Source organism: Tenrec ecaudatus, chromosome 5 (assembly GCF_050624435.1).
Source record: "Tenrec ecaudatus isolate mTenEca1 chromosome 5, mTenEca1.hap1, whole genome shotgun sequence".
Taxonomy (NCBI): Eukaryota; Metazoa; Chordata; class Mammalia; order Afrosoricida; family Tenrecidae; genus Tenrec; species Tenrec ecaudatus.
The window spans coordinates 2531699-2552481 of record NC_134534.1 but is presented as its reverse complement, the minus strand read 5'-3'; the positions used below and the strand labels follow the sequence as shown (position 1 = coordinate 2552481).

Here is a 20783-nt window from a genome sequence, read left to right as displayed (position 1 = left end):
TGGCTGGGTATGGATATTGCATTTGGCTCACCGGTATCTGGTTCTTTGGACATAGTAGGTGGCCATGCTGCCTGCCAACCTTGCATGCATTCACCTCTCCTCCAGTCACAGCCTGACTTGTTAACTTCACGCACATACACACACACACCCAACCCCCCCTCCCAGTCACCTGTCTCTGTGGCATTCTTGCCTATCTTAGGTTCATCAGCCCCCATAGCTATTCAAGTCAGGAGAAACTTCCAGCTCAATATCTGACCCATATACCTGGAACTGGACTGAACTGGATTTACATGCTTCTACAACTGTAGAGGACATTTTCTTGATATAAATTATATACATATATCAAATTTTTTATGTTTTTCCGAATCCAGCCTAACATGCTGCCCCTTCCTTGCCTTCTGAGCTTTGTTCTGGGCAGAAGTTCCTTAGGTAAATGTCTTTTCCCTAAGCACGGTTTCTCATGTATAAAACTGGCAGAGTACTCTCTACAGAGTTGCTGATTGACCATAAAGGATAATCTGGATGGTATGAACTTACTTCATCCATCATTCCCAAATCACAAATGGGAGAATTGAAAAGAGGTGCCCTTCATGAAGCTGTGAGCAGACAGGGGAAGCTGCAGACAGCAGGCCAGGCCCTGAGCACATTTACAGAACAGATGCCCTGCACCCTCGATGACAACCCCATCTGCTCGGCCCCAACACAATCCCCTCGGTGGGAGGGCTAGTCATAGGCTGAGGATTCTGTTGGAGAGCTGAGCCCCTATCTAATCCAGAGTCCACGAGAACACTCAGTCTGATGGCAGCGGACCCATCGTGTCCCAGGGTGTCTGCCTCAGTCTACCAAACATAGGATTAAGCGAACAGTCACTCTTACTGTGAACCATTGTGAGGTCCTGGTCAGTCACAGGATGCACAGCCTATCTGATGGGCTTGGCACTGCTGTGTCCATTAGATGCGATTCTAACAAGTGTGTTGTGATTCTGCCTGCCTACCTCACCAAAGTTGCATGCACATTTACACATCCCTCTACTTGTGTCCAAAACACCCTAAAGGCAGGGTAAGATACTATGCAGAGCAAAGCAAGACACCAGTGTAGCCAGAGAATTATACTCACAGTTCAGAAGGCCACTCGAAGTCTGTGATCACACCAAAGATCATTTATAAACCCTCCTGGTGCCTCACTCCGCTGTCCATTGTTGTCACCAAGAACCTAACAAGAAAAGACCACATGTGTCCGTGATGCCATTGGGTCCCTCCTCTCCCATCTCAGTGTTGGTGCTGCCATCACAGAACCACCACAGTGGGTGGTGGCAGTGGCACCAACAGATATTTAGTCTCTCTCCTCTTCTCCTCTCCTCTCCTCTCCCCTCCCCTCCCCTCCCCACGCTACCCCTCTCTATCTCTGTGGACTCAAAACATGAGGGGGCTTCCACAAGTAGCCCTGGAGGTGTACTGGTTTACATATTGGGATGCTAACGGAAGTCAATAGTTTGAAGCCACCAAGAGAAAGAAGAGGCTTTCGCTCTTGCAAGGAGTGAGTCTTGGAAACACATAGGGCAGTTCTACCCTGCCCTACAGAGTCACCGTTGGTCATAATTGACCTGATAACAGTGAGCCATTTTCTGTTTTCAACAAGTTCGCAGAAAACTGGAATTTAAATATAAAGGAGTTTTCCCGTGGATGTTTTGAAGATCCCCTTGTATGCCCTCCACTGGTCCTACCCTACAAATTTAACAGACACCGATTCCCAATGGGGTCATAATCACAGGTATGGAGGTTAAAGTTCACAGCACTTATTTTCGGCATGGGGCGGTGGGGAAGGAGGGGCACAACTCAATCCATAGAACCCCCTTCCTGCCAACTACTGTTTACCTCTGGCTTGGGAACAGCAGCCATGATGTCCTGTCTTCCAGCCACAACCCAGCTGAAGAAAATACCCATGAAACACTGGGAAGCCACGAAGACATAGTAACAAGTGTGAGTTGCCATGGCAGACCGTTTGCTGGTGACGCTCTGGACAAGACGGCAGGGAAAGACACACCTGTGCTTCACTACCACCCACCAACTTACACACACACACACACACACACACACACACACACACACAGGAGTGAGAGCAATGACGGGAGCAAAAGCAGCCACATGTGGGAGCTGGAAGGTAGACGGAGGCAGAGAGAGGGCTCAGGCAGTCCTAAACCAGCAGCGGAGGGGCAGAGAGAAGGCTGGGGCCTGGAGAAGGCGGTCATATGCTCACCATGCCTTGCTCTGACTGCCCCAACAGCAACAGAGGCTGAAGGTCCTGTCTGGCACGCTGGGTGGGGTCCGCCTGCCTGTCCGACTATACTGACTCTTCACGCTCCCCACAGCCTCGTACACTCTGCTCCCAAGTCCACCCACCCATACCCCGGCTCCCAGAACTCTCCACCCTGCAAGCAAGAGTGGAAGCACATTCCTGGGGAATCTGCTTAGCCAGAGAGAAATTCCCGAAGACGTCAACACTGGGAATTCCCTAGCAAACGGCCCACTTAGAGCATCAGGACATGTGCCCACAGTTTAACAATGAAGACAGAGCCCAGAGGCAAAGAAAGAAACTTGGGAGGGCATAAAGTATACAACAGAAAAACAAACAGCAGGGACCCTTAATAAATCAAGTCACGGCCACTGCCAAACAACAAGACCCAAACCCAAACTTTCTGCCAGCAGGTCAAGTCCAGCTCATGGCAGCCCTCCAGGGCTGTGGTTTCCGAGACTGTAAATATTAAGGGGTGCACACAGCGTCATCTTTCTCCTGAGGAGTGGCTGGTAAGTCAGCACTGCCGACTCTGAGGTGAGAGCCCAAGCTCAACCACTGAGCCATCGGACTTGTTTTGTGATTCATCACTATGCTTTAATTATGTTCAATTTGTAACAATGAAAATACATCCTGCATATCAGGTATTTACATGACAATTCACGACAGTAGCAAGATGACAGTGATGAAGTAGCAATGGAAATAATTTTACAGTTGGGGGTCACCACAACAAGAGGAACTGTATTAAAGGGCCATGCCATTAGGAGGCTTGAGAAGCACTGGCTGAGAGAAAGCAGGAGCCCTGGGGGCAGGCACAGTGGTTTGGGAAAAGCCATCATTGGCGGACAGGCCAGCGACACCCGCTGCAGGCAGAGTGCAGGACGCATTGTCACATCCCACCAGGCTGCCCTGCTTTCTCCGTGAGTGGGCCGGACTGTCCTGGGACCTTTTCTCCTCTAGAGGGAGTGGAGTCGTAGGGGCTACTGGTGGCTTCTTTTTGTGTGCCTCCTAATTTCTGCTGCTGATTGGGTGTCCTGAGGATCGTCCTGAGCTAGCTCTGTCGAGTGACTTTTTCACACCTTACTACAGGGGCTCAGTGCCCTCTCCAGAGCCCTCAGCGCTCAGCTAGTGAGTGACCTGGCAGACCTTCCTCAGCGATACCGGAGTGGCCTCTCCTTCCTTCACTCCCTCTGTGTGGAGTCCGACGTCCAACTCCAGACTTTTGGAAAAACTCATTCTGACCATTTTTTTCAGCTAAGGGTTGCTCCTATGGAGGGTGGATCCCTGGGGCTCTCCATGACACCAACCTAAGGGGCACCCTGATGTCATGCATCCTGACAGAAACCCTGTCTGAACCAGGAGGTGCCAGTACCTTCTCCCACTAAGCTGCCTGCCCCTTCACTCTCAATGGCTTTCAACGACTGATGGTCACCAAGGGAGAGGCAACACAATGGGAAGATAGGTATGTATACACACACACTCACACACACAGCCTTTTTGTGTGTTGGTAAGCATTCACCTAAATGTTAGCATCTATCCTTTATAGTAAAAAGAGTAAGCACCCTGGTTCAGAGAAATGCCAAGGAAGCGGACAGCTTTGACCAACAGAAGCACATTTTCTCACAGCTCGGGCTAAGAAGCCTGGGTTCAGGCGCCAGCTCCAGGGGAAGGCTGCCTCTGCTAGCTCCCAGGTGAACACCCAAGTCCTCATCTGCTTGGGTCTAGGTGGTTTCCAGCACAGGGACCTAAATCCACGGGACTGTTCTACACCCAGCTCTTCCTTCTTGGTGGATCTGAGGTTCCCCTCTCTGTGTGTAAGATGAAGGGTGATTCAGGCCACAGCCAGGGGAACTCCCCAGACCTCAGAGCAGGACTACCAAGAACTAAGAAGGCTGCCTTTCAATGACTGGTGAACTGATTAGATCACATCACAGGGGATCATTACTTAACTGCCAAATCAAATCACTCAAGAGTAGCGGCCAAACTCACTGAGAACCCCAGCCCAGCCAAACTGAGACATATTCTGAAAGACACAATTCTGTCCATGACCAGAAAAGAGGAATCTATTCCCCACTTTTTCTTATTAACTATTCCCCTCTTAAACAGTAGATTTACAATAGCAAGATGGACACATATATTTCTACTTTGGGTTCTTATTTTCGCCCCCTGAATGAATATATTTATTTAAGATAACCTTATAATTGAGAGTACTGAACTGACACCATTTAAACTTTGAGTAGCCAACATAGGTAACTCCTCCTGCCAATTCTTTTTTTTTTTAATCCTTTTATTAGGGGCTCATACAGCTCTTATCACAATTCATACATACATCAATTGTGCAAAGCACATTTGTACATTCATTGCCCTCATCATCTCAAAACATCTGCTCTCCACCTAAGCCCCTGGCATCAGCTCATTTTTCCCTCCCTCCCTGCTCCCCCCTCCTTCATGAACCCTTGATAATTTATAAATTATTATTTTGTCATATCTTTCCCAGTCCAACATCTCTCTTCACCCACTTTTCTGTTGTCCGTCCCCCAGGGAGGAGGTCCCCCTTTCCAACCCACCCTCCCTCTACCCTCCCAGTATCGCCACTCACACCACACTGGTCCTGAAGGGATCATCTGCCCTGGATTCCCTGTTTCCAGTTCCTATCTGTACCAGTGTACATCCTCTGGTCTAGCCAGACTTGTAAGGCAGAACTGGGATCATGATAGTGGGGAGGAAGCATTTAGGAACTAGAGGAAAGTTGTATTTTTCATCGCTGCTACATCACACCCTGACTGGATCGTCTCCTCCCCGAGACCCTTCTGCAAGGGGATGTCCAATAGCCTACAAATGGCTTTTGGGTCTCCACTCCACACTCTCCACCCTCATTCACTATGGTAAGATTTTTTGTTCTAATGATGCCTGATACCTGATCCCTTCGACAGCTCGTGATGGCACAGGCTGGTGTGCTTCTTCCATGTGGGCTTTGTTGCTTCTGAGCTAGATGGCCGCTTGTTCACCTTCAAGCCTTTAAGACCCCAGGCACTATATATTTTGATAACCAGGCACCATCAGTTTTCTTCGCCACATTTGCTATGCACCCATTTGTCCTCAGCGATCGTATCATGGAGGTGAGCGCACAATGATATGATTTTTTGTTCTTTGATGCCTGATAACTGCGCCCTTCAGCACCTTGTGATCACACAGGCTACTGTGTTCTTCCAGGTGGGCTTTGTTGCTTCTGAGCTAGATGGCCGCTTGTTTACCTTCAAGCCGTTAAGACCCCAGACGCTGTATCTTTTGATAGCCGGGCACCATCAGCTTTCTTTGCCACATTTACTTATTCACCGACTTTGTCTTCAGTGGTTACGTCAAGAAGGTGAGCATCACAGAATGCTAATTTAATAGAAGAAAATATTCTTGCACTGAGGGAGTACTTGAGTGGAGGCCCAATGTCCTTCTGCTACCTTAAATACTAAACCTATAAATATATGCACATAGGTCTATTTCCCCATCATATATATATTTATGTACATACCTTTATTTAGACCTCTATAAATGCCCTTTGTCTCCTAGCTCTTACCTCTATTTCCTTTGACTATCCTCTTGTCCCACTATCATGCTCAACCTTCATTTGGGTTTCAGTAATTCCTCTTGGTTACATTAGCCTTGATCACACCCTACCAGGCCTCCTACACCCTCCTCACCACCGATTTGGATCACTTCTTGTTCCCTTATCCCTGGGTTTGTGAACATCACTACCTTTCTCCCCACCTCCCCTCTCCCATGTCCCCCAGGAACTGTCAGTCCCATTTTTTTTCTCCTGCAGATTGTTCATCCAGCCTATCTTATTTAGACAGACCTGCAGAGACAGTAACATGCACAAAAACAAGACAGAGCAAAACCAAGCAACAATATACAACAAACCAATTGACAAAAAAACCCAACAAAACAAAACACAACAAGAAAGAAAAGCTTGTAGTTAGTTCAAGAGTTCAAGGACTGTTTGTTGGCCTTTAGGAATGTTTTCCCGTCCAGTCTGTTGGGGCACCATACCCTGGGCCCGAAGTCCACCTTCAGCATTCCCTGGGGGACCTCACCACTCCATTCCCTTGCTGTTCTCTTGCACCCCCTTAGTGTTTTGCCTCGGTGTGGCGGGATCAGATCGGGCGCAATTCCCACACTGTGGCTCTGGTGTTGTCCCTGTAGGGCTATGGGTCAGTGAGGGACGTCATGTCTCATAGTGGGGCCAGCCATGTGGTCCTCTCTGTGGACTGGCTGCTCTAATTGGGAACATCGTCCTCAAGGCCTGGTGGACCAGGATGTGCTCCACTCTCTCCTCCTCCCCCTTCATCTGTTCCTGTGCGTTCTGATCAGGTATGTCCCTCTCCCGGAGCTGCAGATTCAACACCGTCCTTTGAAATAAATTCTTCGGGGGGGGGGAGACAGGTGTCCAAATAGTAGTTGGGATTGGGGCTGGACCCCCAGACCTCTCCACTGGTTTCCACTCTGGGTTCTTAAAATGGAATTTTTGAGGATGCTCGCTGCAGAGGAAACCACGCAAGGTTTTTAAAACTCCTGTGCCGTCCCTGTGATATCCATGTATTTTCCACACGCTCCCCAGAAGGTATGCACTGTCCCTGTGCTAAGGTTTGCATTCGTCCACTAACTGAAAGGTTGGTGGTTCAACCCACACAGCAGAACCATGCTGAGAAAGTGCAGGCAACCTGCTTTTGTAAAGATACAACCAAGAAAACCCGGCGAACAGCACCCAACCAAGACCTACTGTGTACCACAGGGGTATCCGAGGCAAACCTGACCCGACACCGGAGATGTTTTGGTTTAGTATTCACAGGGGTCTGGAGGGGCTGTGTGTAAATGCCATTTTAAACTCTGAAGCAAGGAGATTTCTTGATCAGTCAGATGGACAAAGTAGCAGAAACCCTTTGGGGCTTTACCCCCATTACAGAGCAGCAGGGAAGCCCTTACATGGACAGTTGTGCCTGCTGCCAGGGAGCTGGATACCGAGTGTCCACCTGGTACATCTGAGCATACTGCGGACACCCAGCATATACCTGGAGCTGGACTGCATTCTAGCTCTTAGGTTATCCTATGGTCCCTGTAGAACATCTCCTGTCCCCGCCCCGTTCCCTGAAGCAGGGGTCCTCAAACTATGGCCCACAGGCCACATGCAACCCGCCAAAGATATTTATCCAAGCCGCCAGGTGTTTTTTCCAAGTTTTGTTTTTTACTTCAAAATAAGATATGTGCAGTGTGCATAGGAATTTGTTCATAGCTTTTTTGAAACTATAGTCCGGCCCTCCAACGGGTCTGAAGGACAGTGACTGGGCCCCTGTTTAAAAAGTTTGAGGAAAAAATAAATAGTTTGAGGAACCCTGTGCTGAAGACATACAGGCATCCCAGAATAACCCGTGCTTCTGATCACTATGTGTATCATATTGCCAAGCGATTCAAGTGTCTACTACATTGGCTGTTTCCAAGAAACACAGCCAGTCCTAGAAGCAGCTCAGCTACTCAGCCTCCAGAGCCAACTTCCCGTGTGAAACACAAGATGTCCTTTAGAGTCTGCTCCTGCAACTTCACATGCAGTTCCCTAGAGCGCACTCAGCCCAAGGTACCCGTGGCAGCCCTCCAGGGACAGGCTTAGTAAAACGGCAAATCATTTTGAGGGTTTGTTCACCAAGTACTCAGCCTAGCATTCTTGGTGGCATTTATTCAAAACCTCTTCTTCCAAATTTTATCAAGTGAGCAGCCTAAATCCATGGATATTTAGGGCTATTTTCAGTCGCTGATACGCTAAGCGAGAGTAGCCCCCCCCCCCCCCTGAACCAAGCTGAAGAGTGTGGTATGGGAGCACGTCGTTCCCTGCAGCCCATGGTGGCTCACACCACACCTTCATTTTCATGAAGGATTTCTGGTGAACCTTCTCCTACCCATCTAAGACTCAACTAGTGCTGGGTTCCTGTGGAGTGTCACATTTACATGGCTAACCCACAAGTCTTGCCGGACTGCAAACCCAAATCCGCGGGGCTAACTGTATATCGGGTCCTTCCCCTCGAACAAGTGCACAGACCAGGGGCACCATGCTTGCTCTGCAGAGGGCCAGGCAGTGACAGCTTTGGCCGTTGCAGGACACAGTCCCCGCTGCAGGCACTCTCTCCCGCTGCCGTGATGCCAGAGAACCAGAATTCCAAGACACGCTGAACGGGTTTGCCCTTGAGGAGTTTAATAAACCATCCTTTCCTTTTGAGGAAGATGCTTATCCTACTCTCTTGCTGTCCCCAGACAATGACAAGTTCAGCCCTGGCTCACAGAAGCCTACCGCCCTACCAGCCCTAAGGGATGTGGAGCCCAGGAGGGAGGGTGCTTTGGGGACCCTGGCAGGGAGAGCCTGTCTGAGTGCTCCCAGTTTGTAGGCTTCCCACCACACTGTCTTCCCTCCTGTGGCTTTGCTGTCTTTCTCTCCAAGGCCCTTCCCAGTGTCCCCAGCCCACCCCTAGGCGTCCTGCGTGAGGACTCCTCATCTTCCTCCGGCTCCTGATAGACTGGTGGTCCAATGTCCCTTCTCTTCTCGCATCTTTGCACCACAGAAACTCCTTGATGACCTCTCGGGTCTCTGCTGACCAAGCCCCCGACTCTCGGCTGCACCGCTCACCACTGTCTCCAGCTTGTGGAACCCTACTGTGCTGCCTCCTGACTCTGTGCCAGTAGCTCCAGAGCTTCTGGGGTCTTCCTATGGCTGCACAGGTCATAGCAGCTGACCCTCCTGCCAGGTCGGCTGTACCTGCCTCCCACTCCCACACTGAGCCAGGCAGACACAACAGTGAGCAAATGAACAACCTGGTCCTTTAAATCTTGCCTTACCTATGAGTCTCTTTCTCCAACCAAACAGCAGGATCCTACACACAGGCCATTCTCTCAATTGTCCTCTCCACACCTAACACCTGGTGCATCATTTCCCCCAACTCTGATGCACAGGGACCCTGGAGCAGAGAGAAGGAGGAGCTCCTGGGGGCTTCTGAGACGTTCTTGAAGGGAGCAGACAGGTTCATCATTCTACCTGGGGGTGCATGCTGGTGGGTTTCAATGATGGACCCAGGGAGGGGGGGAGTTGCAGGCTGACGCTTCACCCACTGTACCACCCTGGGACCCCTATAAGCATTTTAAGTGTTGTGGTTAGGTGCCACTGAGATGGTTCCAACTCATGCACAGGAGAGCAAAGCATTCCCCGGTGCTGCATCTTCCGCACAATTACGAGGGTTGTTGCGGCCACTCTGTCTACCCCTTCACTGAGGCTCTGCCTCGCTTTCACTGACCTCTGCTTGACGGAGCCCAATGTTCAGCTCCAGGGGCTGCTGGGTACATGGAGGGAGCAGGCCCTCCTGCCCACCCGCCCCAGTAGGCTGCGCTAGGGAGGAGCCCGGGAGCTGTGGGAGGTCCCAGGCTCCCAGCCTCATTTCTGTCACACATCTGGCAGCACCTTTGGAGGAGATGGAGCCAGTCTCCTGGAGAGAGGCAAGGCAGCTCCTGGTCCAGCCACTCCCACTTTTGCATTCTGTAAACTCAATCATGTTCATGGTTTCTAGTTCCCAGAGCTGTAGATTAAATGTGGGGCTACTAACCAGAAGGCCCATGGTTCAAACCCACCAGCTGCTCCACAGGAGAAAGTCGAGACTGCAATTGTGAAGACTGACAGCCTCAGAATCCCCTAGAGGACAATTCTTTTCTGTCCTACGGGGTCTCCGTGAGTCAGGACCAGCTCCGTGGCAGTTGGTTTTGGTTTGTCCTAACAGGGTTCTGCGAACCATGACGCTTTACTGGAGGGAACTCTGTAGAGAAGCAGCTGAGAACACACCTTGCTGGGGACATCACCAGTCAGCTGCCTAACATAGGGAAGGTCAGGGAACAGACAGATTAGCTTGGGGCTCCTGGCTTTATTTGGTATTCCAACCCGAATCCAAGTCAGGAGCTACAATAAGTTTTGTCCACACCAGGCCTGCTGCTCATTCTCCATTTCCGCAGCGGGAACCTGCAAAAACTCACACCAAAACCACTGCCATCGAGGCGATGCCGACTCGCAGCGACCCTGTGAGTCTCTGCCGTGTGGGTTTCTGAGGCTCGCCATCTTTAAGGCACAGGAATCTCAGATCTCTCCACACCCGAACTCCAGCACCCTCCTCCCCTCGAGATTTCACTTCTCTTTATTAAAACAGAGCATTTTAGCTATGAAACTGATTACATATTAGCATAAAAACCTGAATTAAATAAGGCAGAAAAACCGAGAGCTTGCAGATTGGGTAATTAAAATGCTTAAACTAACTGTTCCAGATGGACAAAGAAAAATTACACTTGGCTTATTATCCATGAGGAGGTAGATGCTCAGCTCTCCAGTTATCTGTGGGATGGAGGCCTCTGACCATTTCCTGCAGTCTGATTACCTTCACCTGATAGGAACGGGTATGCTGTAAAGGCATATGACTGCTACCAGCAGAGTCGGCGGTTTAAACCCACCAGCCACTCTGCAGGAGAAAGACAAGGCTGTCTATCCTGAAAATCCTGCATGGGGCAGCAGAGGGTTATATTATGGGGATTCCTAGCCTCCTCTAAGCCTCTTCCCTCCTTTCCTGAGCTGCCAAAGCAAGCTTTTCAGCCAGTCACCAACTCTAGAGTTGGGCCCCAGGAGCCCAGCAGTCTCCCCCACTCACCTTGCTACAGTGTGCGCCTGGCAGATCCAGCCCAACCTGACAGCCTCTACCTCCCCTCTCGCACTCTCCTGAGAGCCTCCTAATGGGCCCGGGGAAGCACTCCCCTAGCCAGTCCTTGCTGCTCTCCAAGGGAAGGAGTCAATCCCCTGGGCAAGAAACTGCCCACGGCCACACAGCACAAGATGGAGTCTCTACTCAGGGGCTCAAACCTGTGTGTGTCCTAACACTGAGTATGACGTTCTCTATGACACAATGACAAATAACAGGAGATCAGCTGAAAAGGACAAATGGAGGCTAAGCCCCTAGAAAAGAAATCACCATGAATTGAACTGTGCTCCCCCTCACCCCCCAAAAGGCGTCCATTTGCCCAGAGAAGTCAGTTACAAGGGAACTGGGGTGGGAGACAACACCTTACTCAGGTGACAGCCCTGATGTGATTGAAGGGACTTCTCTGAGGTGGGAGCCTGCGTCCCCTCTCGTCTTACAAGAAATGAAAAGAGACAAACAGATGGAGCAGAGAAGGGGGACCTAACCACCACCAAGACAGAAGAGCTGGGCATGGGGCACTCCCCCTGGACCCAGAGAAAGGGTGCTGTCCAGACCCATGGAGATCTCCAAGGAATGCTGGCCCACCAATGCTGAAAGGAAACAAGAACTCTCTTCCCCAGACTCACAGAGCCAGCCCCTCCTAGAGCCGGGGCAAGCATGAATTTCTGTTTGTTAAAATCACCCATCTGTATTTCTCCTGTGACAGGTAAGTTAGACACCAACTGTTGTACTCTAACAATTTAAATCCGTGTGCAGCTTACCAAAGACCAGAATCGACACGTCCCCTCCTCTAAGCACAACCCGACAACAGCATCTGCCACCTGCACCTGGGCAAGCTGTGGCCTGTCTCCCAAGAACGCACAGGTCAGCAGAAACTTTCCGAAAAAGGAAAAAATATACAAGAATGTAGATATGACTATGAAAATCACCCAGGCAAACAAAAGCTTCTTTATACCTCAAAATAATTTCCTAACCAAAATGTGTTCTACTCCTGGCCCGTGGAGTCTCCCTGGGCTCTGTGCATTCCAACAGGCACTGACTGAGCCAGCACCTCAAGGGTACAGGAAAGGACAGAAGTTGCAAAGGGGCTGCATTTGGAAAAGCATTATTAATACATTACCGATCACATACGTAGACAGAATGGCAAATATAAGCAATCTTACAATTCTCAGACCCACCAAAATCACTCACCAAAGCCTAATGACCATCAGCTCCGATATTCCTAATAGAAGTAACCACATTGTTAGAAACGGCACTTGCTTAGGATTCTGCCCTAACGAAGCAAAGCTTTTATTTATAAGATTGGTGTTTATATTTTGAGAACCGTGTGACAGAACACATTTCCAAAAGTCAGGATCATATGTACTTAACAGAGGAGATAACAGATTTGGAGAGGTTAAGTAACTTGGTCTGAAATGTAAAGTGAGATCTGGTCAAAACTTGGGCTCTTAACTGCTACTCTATTCTGAAAATAATGCCCCCATAAAGTTGGAAAACACAAAAGCCTGCCATCTTAAGGAAACACTATTCAAAGCTAACACGTTTAAGACAACGCAGCCTCCAATCATACTCAAGAGGACTTACAGTGCCTCTGAGGGCAGGGTTTGAGGGAGACACAAAAGCAGCTCGACAGAGAGGCAGGTTGTCACCATCCCCAAGAAACTGGGAAGGAAGCCTGGGAGCCACGAAGTAAGTAGGGCAGCAGTGGCCTGCTGACACTGGCCATGGGAGCAGTGGGAACCGTCTGTGAGTGAAGGATTCAGTTCTCAGTATCCTAGCGTGTATGCACACCGCCTGTCTCAATCCCCAATCCCAGCCCCACCTCGGAAACAACCAGAGAACAGGGCTGAATAGTTAGGGAGACTAGGCTGGCTCTGAAGTCACCCAAGGGCATAGATTCAGGAAGAAGACTAGCATACCAACTCCATCGAATCAGCGAAGGTTAGTTATATCAGCCTGATATGCAGGTAGGACCTGCCTGATCTGGGCGGGTTCTTCTCCCTCAGTCCCTCCTGTCACTCTCCCCTGTTCTAGGTTCCAGAGCCCTCAGGCACACATCAGGGCAGCTACTCCAGGTGCTTGCCTGCCTGAGAATTCTCTCCACCTGGATACCCACTTGGCGACCTAAATTCATCACCTCCAGGTCTTTGCCCTAATAATCACTGATAGGGGGAAAGACTTTCTGCTCCTATAAACAGTCTCACCCGCGGAAGCTCTACTCTGTCCCACAGGGTCGCTGTGCGTCGGAATCAACTGGATGGCAGTGAGCACTTAGCACTACTGCCCACGCTCCCCCTGCCCCTCTTCTGCTCTACCTCGTTTCCCAGGCACTCACCTGCTTCTAACTAGATGGACGATGTGTCCACACATCACAGGAGGAGGTGCTCTCCGAAGGAGCCCTCCCCAGCACAGGGAGTGCTGACTGGCAGAGAACAGACCAGACTTCTGATGAATAACCCGAGGAGCCCTCTCTGGTGAGGCGTGATCATTTTCACTAACATCAATCCAAGGACCCCTGAGACGATCGGCACCGTTTCCCTTCATCTGATCCAGGATGATCCCAGGAATGTACTCACTCACAGGAGTCCCAGAGTCAATGGAAAGAAGCCAATTTGCTTGGCCCATAATTGAGAAAACATATGTCACACAAGTTACTAAAACAGACATAAGACACAGCAAACCTGGAGAGGATTGACTTACTTTTATCTCAAACATAAAGATCTCATTACTCAGTAGGAAAAAAAGCAAAACACTAGCGAGTGACCAGAGGACAAAGAGCAGCGAGGAAGGACATGCAGGCACACTTCTCATCGACAGGGAAATGGTCCCACTTCCAGTTCCCAATCAGACAGGCACTGGGGCCCAGTTCAGCCCCTGGACGACAGGCTGGCCACTCCTCAAACATTGCACACAGAGCTACCACTGGCCCAGGTGAAATAAAAACATACGCCCACCCTGAAACTCACGTACAAATATCCGAGCAGCACCATTCCTGCCCATCAGAGGGCAGACACTGCCCATCAGTGTCCATCAGCTAAAGAATGGATGCAAATGTGGCAAAGTCACACCATGGAGGACTACGGAGCAGCCCTGGCCCACAGTGACTGGGAAGCACCGCCCAGCTCTCTGTGCTGTCCTCACAATTGTTCTTGGGCCTGCGCGAGCCCTCTATTGATGCTTCTATGCATGGAGCTTTCACTATCTGACAATGTTTCCATTCTGTTGAGGAGGAGACAGCCAATTACTTAATCTAGAAGTTCTGCAGAAACCTGTTCACTTTGGGTAAATCTGCTGGTACTTGAAATACCAGTGAAGTGGCCAGCAGCATCCCAGCCCGCACAGTACAGGATGTACACAGTACACCACACTCAGCCATGTTGGTTCTCGGGGAATGAGGTTCCAACCCCTGCTGCAACCAACAAAGGACCGCCTGCTGCGGGGTTTCATGTCTAAGAGCAGTCCAGAAGGCCTCAGAGCAGTGGCTGCTTAAGGCTGAGCAGGAGGAGGGAGTGGGGAGTGGCAGTGACAGCATGAGGTGATAAAAGTGTCACCAAAGAAGACTGTGGTGATGTCTGTAGAAGTTGCTGGATTTATATAACTTAGATGGTACTGGCTACCACTACTGAACATTCTGATACAAGAATCTATAGAAAAATCATGATCAAAAGGAGGGAAATGTGGAAAAGAATTCCAAATCCCCATGGAATGTCAACTTTCTGGAGTCACAAAGAATGAATGAACCCCGAGACATTCTTTAAACCAGGACCATCCCTGAAGTGTTCTTAAAGCCACATAGCAGTGTGAGTTAACCAGGAAAGAATGTCTTGTTCACCCCTGCGCTATTAAGATTGTCTGAGGTCACAGTGGCAACAGTAACTTGAAGGGTTAAACAGGAACCCTGGGGGACGGCAGTTTAGGGACAACTCAGAGGAGGATGAGCAGGGCGCAGAGTGGTCAGTGGCACTGTGCTGTACACAGATGAACAGATGAGCTGCTGAGTCGGTGGGTATTTTGCTTGAGATAGTCCCAACAACAAAACCAACCGCACTTAGGGCTAAGTAAACTGACACTGCACCAACACCAGAAAGTTGTTTATGAAGTGGGAGTGTGGCTGTCTTCTTCACGCACACACGCTCATCGCACGTTGTGCCTAAGAGCTTTTGTTTTTTCTGATCTATTTCCAGCACTGAAGGGATGGATGCCCCAGAGGGCACTTGGACCAGCTCCTAGCTCCCCTTCAGGACGCATCGACAAAGATAATGGGACAAAAGCAGGTGAGTAAAGTGTCACACTGTAAACCCAATGATTGGGAGTTCTTGTTCAATGGCATCTGCAAATCGAATGCAAACTCCTGTGTACTGGTATTGTCACTTTTTTTTTTTCAAAGAAACGCTGTCATTTCTGAATAATCCAGAGCAGCGTCAAACTCTCATACTTCCCTGATCCACAGAGAGGATGTAGGTGTGGTAGCGGCACAGGACCCTCACTTAGGAGGGAGGGAGGAAGGATCACCAGCAGCAGCACCAGCCCAAGGCTGCTCCTCTGAGGCGGAGGTGAGGTCACACGCACCTCCCCCTCCACCCTTCTTCACTCATTCTGACACCAGCAGGCCCTCCCACAGCATGTGCTGCTTCTCAGCTGAGCTTGGGAATCCACGGTAGTGACCACAAAGACGTGCAGACAATATTCAGGAGCATGGGACTTATTAGGGAAGTACCAGCTGACAATTCAGGATCGGGAAAGGCTCTGGATACAGTTCTTGTGTCAGAACATCTTTTCAGCCTTTCTTCTGAGGCACCTCTGGGCAGGCTGGGCGCCTTTTAGTTAGCAGTTGAATGCATTAACACTTGCATACCTAGTACTTTCCCCACTGCTGCTGCTGCTATTAGGTGCTGTGACTCTGTACAAAAGAACAAGACACTGCCCGGCCAGTCCTGCACCACCCGCACAATCACTCCACACTGTGCCAAATCATCTCGCCTGCTTCGGACATGTCTTCAAGTCTGCGCATCAGGAGGGACTGGTCCCTCCTGATGACATGTCCAAAGTAGCTGAGACGAAGCTTCAGCATCTTTGGTTCTGAAAAGTCTTTCTGGCTATACGTCTTCCAATGAAAAGATCTAAAAAGCCTTCAATCGCCTGTACATTCAGAAAGAGAGAGGAGAGAGATAGCCAGACAGGCAGAAAGCAACACTGGTAGGACTATGGCAAGATACCCACCCACAGATTCTAGCAGTCAAACAAGTCTTATGTGTAATTAAAATAAAAGACATCCATACACAAACCGGAGACAAAAATGCAGACAATCAGAGTTCTCAAAGTGGTAGGAGAATTAGAAGTTGTGGCGCAAATGGGAAAGAAGAGGACCAGAAATAAGAAGAGGGAGCGAATGCACATATAAATGTAGCTTATGAAAAGAATATCTATCCCCAGTCACCAAACGCTCAATCATGATCTCAGCTACAGGAGATCCTCAACAATCTGAGCCGACCCACTTCAAGTCTAGTCTGCACAGGTTCACACCTGCTCTCTGCTGCCCCGTCCGAAGGTTAAAGACACTTCTGTCACTCCATGAGTCTGGGAAAAGGGGAGTTGAGTGGCGCAGTGAGTTAAGCTTTGGGTGACTAAGTGAAAGGCCATCTATTTGACCCTACCGGCCACTCCCAAGGAGAAGATGAGCCAGGCCGCTTATATAGAGATGACAGCCTTAGAGACCTTCTGAAATAGCCCCCTCTGACCTCTCGGGCCCCTGTGACCCCTTATCAACTCTACTCAACAACAGGAGGTTAGGTGCTTCTGCAAGATCATCTGAAGGAGCCTGGAGGCACAGCAGCTCGGTGCTCGGCTGCAAACCCACCAGCCACGTGACGAGATCTGCTGCCGCAAAGAGTTCTGCCTTCACAGCCCCACGGGGCAGGTCACTGGGGTCAAAGGCCTCAATGGCAACCAGTTGGGAGGGTGGGTAGGGGAGTGGGGGGCCGGGGTTGGTTGGTTAGCTTAAGGTCATTAGTGCCTAACAACTGATCCAAACTCTCCACTACAGTTTCTCAAGTCTGTGCTTGGTACAGGAGCCAAGGACCAGTCTGAGGAGGTAGTGTACTTGAAAGTTAGAGGGATGCCCTTCTGGAAATCCCCTGACAGTCACCTCTCTCACCTGAGGGGAATGAAAAGAAGTCCATAAAGCCTTTGTCACCTGGGCCTGGTGGAGTCCAACTCACGTTTGGGAGTCTGGGCTTTCTCTTCAGAATAAGAGGGAGTCAGTACAGTTTTTGAGCAGGAGATGGCATGGCCCAAACTGCATTGCAGAATACTATTCTGGCAATAACACTCAACATGGTGTGTGTGTGGGAGGGGGTGAGGTAGAGCAGTGGGGGCAGGGAACTCAGTTGGGAGGCTCCTACAATAACCCCAAGAAGAGATGCCCCGGGTATGGACATATACAGCAGAAGTGGGAGGTGAGAAAAGGGGTGGCGGTACCCAGACTTAGTGGCTAAACACCTACTTCCCGCGAGTCACCTCCACCAGGCCTCTGTCCACCATCCAGAAAATAGGAAGGTTCTTATTCATCTTCTAAGGCCCAGTGCTCCTTCTACTTACTGGGAGGTAGCTCTTACAGCCACTAAGGCGTTTCAAGGTAAAATAACTCATCATATACTATTGATAAAAAGGTTATCTTCACACAGACCCAAATCAGTCTGTCAGTGTCCCTACTAAGTGTCACACCCCTGATAAGTTTGACCCAATCATCCCAGAATGGGACTCACTTCCTTTGCAATAGAACTGCAATTGTATGTGAGTTTTAGGCAAACACTCAAAAGAGCTGAATAATCTTGAACTGATGGTTCAGAAGTCACCATCTGGCGATGCTGGGGGTTGATCTTGCCCACCACCTTGCTCAAGTACAGTGCTCCAAGGTAACTGTGGCTTTTACACCCTTAGATGGTTGGGGGGAAAACCAGAACAGTGTTTCAACACAAAGAAAAGGTAGCAAGTATTCACGTTTCAGTGTCCATAAAAACAGTTTTATTGGAGCACAGCCATGTGAAATTCCAGGTGAGTCAAAAGGCAGGGCTGTCACAGACTGCATGAGTCTCACCTCTTCTCACTGCAGGTCTGTGGCAGTTACATAATCTCCTGTCAACTTGAGCAAAAGGGTGGAGTTGTCTGTCAATCAGGTCATAGCCAATGAGGCCTCTGTTTGGGCATGGGCTTTTCCTGAGGATTCTGGGCACTCCTGTCTTCCTCCCTGTGGGTGGGGCACACACACTCCCTGCCTTCCCTTTCCTGCTGTTGAGACACTTGGAGAGCTGGAGGAGACACATGGAGACCTGCACCTACAATGAGATGCTTCCCCGTGACTGGATCCACAAGACCTTCTACCCACTGGCCCATGATCTTCCTACATTCAACATCATTACATGTCCTGCGTGAGTCTAAAGAGGAATTTATGAACTAGTATCAGACATAAGGGCTAACATTGGATTTATGGACTTGATCTGGACTGGGCTGGAATGTTTTCTCAATATACAATTGCTCTTTTATAAAAAGCTCTTTCTTATACACTCTGAGTGTCTATGAATTTGTTTCTCTAGTCTACCCAGACTGACACAAGGTCACGGTCCCACAGCTAGGGCTGAATCCCTTGCACTGCCCTAACCAAGCAGGCTATGGCTCTATTGCCAGTGCACAGCTCTCAGGGCAAACCCAGGCAGGGGAGAGGACTTACCACGCTGTGCTTTTAAGTACGCTGCAGCACGCGGGGTCCACGTTGGTGATGCAGTGAAACCATAGCTGCACTAAAGGAGGGGGCTTAAGCACTGGCACTGACAGACAGAGCACTCATCGCAATATCCTCAACTCACAGGATAGCAGCAATCAGAAAAATGAGATGATTCAAAATGAAATATCTCATAGCCGTTTCTTCGACAACAAAAGTAGTTAAGAAAATGCGGCTACACCCAAAATAACGTTTGAGAGGCTCATTTGTTAGCCAATCAAGGAATGCCATTTGCCCATGGTGAGTTAATTAAATGGTGTTTGACTGCAGCAGTCTACGAAATGTGTCCAGAAAAAACAAAACGTGCTTAAGACTATCAGCTTTCCAGCTAGAGCAGTTGCTTGCAGAGCTGAGGACATTGGGAACAACATCAATAGTCAATTAAGAGACAAGGCAAATGATTTTCAGTGGCTTTCCTCTACTCTTGACGAGTCAACAGACGGCACTAATATCGCTCAGCTGTTGTTCATTCCAGGAGGCAAAGCCGTGTTTGAAGCAACTAAAGACTGGCTCTCCAAGAATAGGAGGCTAATTCTCAAACACCAAGACAAAGGCTGCGGGCTCTGGGAACAGACTTTGGAGGTTCTTAAGGGAGGGAGGGTAAGGGTGGGAAGCTGAAGGAACAGACGAGAAGGTTGCCCCAGTGCTGACTTGGGTGAAAGGGAAGGTAGACGTCCATAAGAGGGAGGAGAGAAATCAGGGGAGAAAGGGTGGGCTACTGTACAGGGGGAGCAGGTGATGCAGGGTTTGACCTGTCGAATGCAGACTCAATGGTCTGAAATGGAATTCCCTTACCTAATTCACAATTTAAAAATCCATTTAAAAAAAACCATGGTCTGGGTGCAACAGGGCTTCATGTCAACCCTCTGCTGAGAATTTGCCTTTCCGCTCCAGATACATGGAGTGGGAGCCTAACAAGATCACGCTAACCTGTATAGGGTCCCACTCAGTCTACCTGGGGTGAATCAGAATGAACCTGGCCTAAACCACTGGTGTGGAATAGCAACAAAAAGAACATTTTCAGAGAACATGAAACCACACTGATTCAGTATAACCTGAAGTAGAATCTGCTATGATGCATTACAACGAATGGGGGTTAAAACTATAGGTGAGGAGAGCGGGGGAGGGAGGGGGAAGAGCCCGAGAAATTTTATGAAGTTTATGAAAATGGACAGTGTTTCAAGCCTGTGATTGATTATTCACTGCATTGCTACTTTTCCCAGGGTATGTAAATATACCTCTCTTCCTTGATCGAGAGAGAGTGTGTGTGTGTCTGTGAGGGAATCAACCATGACTCTACTATGAAGTCATTAGCTCTGGAAGATTTAGCCATTGTCAGTCCTGTGAATCTTTGTTGGAATAGAAACTGAAGCTGAATAGCCTGATTTGCTTAGCGGTGGTAACAGTTTCTGTGAAAACTTTTTCACCTCAGGGCAAAGACTACAGTTCTGTAGCACTTCACAGTTGCTGACAATGGAATGACTTTGGAAAACAACGTTATAGACTTGACAATATTTGCTAATGAACTCGATCTAAAATTACAAGGCCAAGTATGGCTCACATGAGAAACTGAAGCCACAACAGCATCGTGACAAGGAGTACTTGAGCCACTACTAATAAAGCAGCTTCCTTATACACGCCTCCCCTGCTGTCAGAGTTAAGACCAAACTAAGGAATCTTCATGGCTTTACAATCTGCAGCAGATCGTTTTTTTTTAGCTCAAATTACAGTTCCAGCAGTTTTTAGACCTTGATGCAAACGCAAAGAACATTTACATGTTTCAAAATCCACTTGGCTGCGCAGCTGAGAAGCGTCTACGGACCCTCGATGGGGAGTGATTAATCTGCAGTGGAATGCTGTGCTACTGGCAAATATCAAGAAGAATCTAACAGTTTCATAAATGCCAATGAATTACATGCTCCTAGCTACTGAGTTAAAGAATATCTTCATAA

At 49.2% G+C, this 20783-nt stretch overlaps 1 protein-coding gene across 6 annotated transcripts in view; it reads right to left on the bottom strand.

Moving 5' to 3' along the window:
- PTK2 (protein tyrosine kinase 2) overlaps positions 1-20783 on the bottom strand; it is a 181529-nt gene that overhangs the window by 137129 nt on the left and 23617 nt on the right. For 4 of the 6 annotated variants that reach the window (XM_075549213.1, XM_075549218.1, XM_075549215.1 and 1 more), the window contains one exon: positions 1117-1212. The exons of the other annotated variants lie outside the window; for them this stretch is intronic. The gene's annotated coding sequence lies outside the window, so the exon portion shown is untranslated. The remainder of the gene's footprint in view (positions 1-1116; positions 1213-20783) is intronic. 6 annotated transcript variants of the gene reach the window in all.